At 30.6% G+C, this 2,630-nt stretch overlaps 1 pseudogene; it reads right to left on the reverse strand.

Moving 5' to 3' along the window:
* Positions 1–223: 223 nt before the first annotated feature.
* Positions 224–2,630, reverse strand: LOC149880465 (uncharacterized; annotated as a pseudogene).

Here is a 2,630-nt window from a genome sequence, read left to right on the forward strand (position 1 = left end):
TTTATACAAATTAGTGAACTTCTTCACATATTCCTTTGTTTTTCTTTGGACTGTAAAACAAAACAAAGTTAGGAGATATTTTTTAACAAATGCAAAAATATTGTCATATACATATCATAGACATACACAAACTGTCAATTCTAAGAAATAATTTATAAAAGGAAGCAACCAAATGTTTTTTAAGATTCAAGGGCCATGTTGGTGCATAAATTAAAATCCCACATCAACTTTGCACATCACTTTGCATCTCACAATTTTTAAACTTGTAAGTCAAGGTAGGGATAGTGTCATCACTGCAGTATTTCATCTTATCTTCATTTTGACATACAGGAATAAATTCATGAAAGTCTCTTGTTCCTGGTATTGTTTTTACATTTTTAAATCGTTCAGATTGTAATAATCTAGTTTCTATCAAACTTTCACTTGAAATATAAATAAAGTTTATACCTTTGATGTTGTTAGTGCAATATGTAAACATATCACGCGAGTTTAATGATTGATTTGTAGAAACTCTCTGAAAACTAGCATTATCAACAAGCCGTTTAACTGTTCCTCCTATACCATCACAAGGTTGCTTACCATGGCTGGTTGCAAAGAAAACCTATTTTGCATCTATTCCAAAGTCTGATTTATGCTGACATAGATTAAAAATATTTTTGCAGTTTTTATATTGAGATGAACAGCCATCAGAAAAGTAGATCACATTTACAATGCAGGGTATCTTTTGCTTTAGATTATTGATAATTGATTTTTGTACCTCGTAAACCATTGGTACATCATGATTTTTATCATCTGATATAATCCAATATGAAGTGGAATGCAACACTTGATTTTCTTTATAGTGCACAACTACTGGATGAAGCGTGCACGGAAGATAATTCCAATGAAAACCTTGTACTTCATCCTGCACAACAAAACTATAGTTTTCTGCAAAATCTCCCAGAATTATTGCACTATTTGATGGCAGTTTTTCTTTAAGATTTTTTAAATATTTAGATTGGCATTTAGAAATATATGAATGCGCTGTTAGCTTCACTAGTTTTTCCATCACCATATTTACATAATCTGGTATGCTTGCAAGCTGTATAACTAAATCTGATCTATCAGTAGTAACCCATTGGTTAAATTCGATAGTATCTTCTTCCTCAAACTGTCTTATTAGTTCGAATAGCTTTTCTTCTAATTTAGATGTATTTTTTGGACATTGTGTACATCGATGTAACATGCATTCTTTGTTTTGCATATCACAAACAATAAATAAATTCATGGTAATCAATTTTAATGGGTAGGAGAATTAACTTCATGTTTTGATGGTAGATACAAACGCACACAGAATGGGTTCCTGATGAGTTTGGCAAAACACACCATTTAGGTCTTAAAACACAAAACTTGGAAAAACCTAACTTTACATGTGGATATCGAATTTTAAATGAAGCAAATAACTCTTTTAAGCTTGATAAAAGTAGTCGCTTTTGCATATGGACTTTCCAACAAACACTTGCAAAATCCTTTTGACCAGGCATCTGGCGAGAGTTTTCATCATCTTCATAAAAGTTTTTTACTAAAGTATTTATTTGATCAGGGAGCATTTTACCTCGCTTAGATTGTGGAACTGTAAGAACTCCTTCCTTCTTTGCTAAAGATCTAGATTTTATAATTAGATATTTTGAAACACCAAAATACTCACTAGCTGCTTCGATTGACCATTCTTGTGGGCACAAAGTCAATATTTGAATTTTGTCCCTAAATGAACAGCATTTTTCAAGTTTATCTTTCATCAAAACTAACATTTTTTCGAACTGAACAACTTTTTTTTTTAAATCAAGAATATATTCATTATCAAAAACTTCAACTTCTGTCAATGGAATTTTTAAAGAACTTGATAAATTTTCTTTGAAAACTGTTGTAATAGTTTTAACTTTTTTTTTCCCAATACTCATACGATTCGCAAATGGCTTTCCATGAAGCTTGACTGGTGACACGCCAATTATACTGAGACAATCCGAAAGTTCTTGTCTATTTTTATTTATATCAGCTTCTTGTTGAACGTTAAATACATTTTCTTTATTTACACTTTCATTTGCGTAATCATCAGAAATATCAATGTTATCAGTATTAATTTCAGTGGAAGCTTTTAATTGGACTAAGCAATTTGTACACATTTTATGACCAGGTACAATATTGAACCTGTTGTTTAAAGCTATAGTTCTTAACGTGACTTCTCTGAGAGATGCTAAATTAAAAAATATAACGTAATAAAATAAAATGTGCCTAGTATTAACAAACATAAAGATCTTAAAATTATGACAAAGTAACACTTATAAAAAACTTTATGACAAGCTTCACTAACCTTTGCACGGTCTTTTGTGAACTAACAGTGGATCACAGCATTTATTCTGAAACACAGGGAACTTCTCAAGATAGAACTTTTGATGATGAAAACATATGTTAATAATCAAAACATGAGAAACACCAGACCTCAGCGCAACTAAATGTTGCTCATCTGGAGCTAAATCTTTAAAAAATTTTACTCCAATGTGGTTTGTAAATGTTAACTTGTGACAATTTGATTTTAAAATCAATCCAATGGAGCATTGTGATGCTCCAGCCATTATAAAAATATTTAATTT

This window comes from Hydra viridissima, unplaced genomic scaffold (genome assembly GCF_058129835.1).
Source record: "Hydra viridissima isolate aposymbiotic clone 2 unplaced genomic scaffold, HvirCarnegie_v1 scaffold_13, whole genome shotgun sequence".
NCBI classification, from domain to species: Eukaryota; Metazoa; Cnidaria; class Hydrozoa; order Anthoathecata; family Hydridae; genus Hydra; species Hydra viridissima.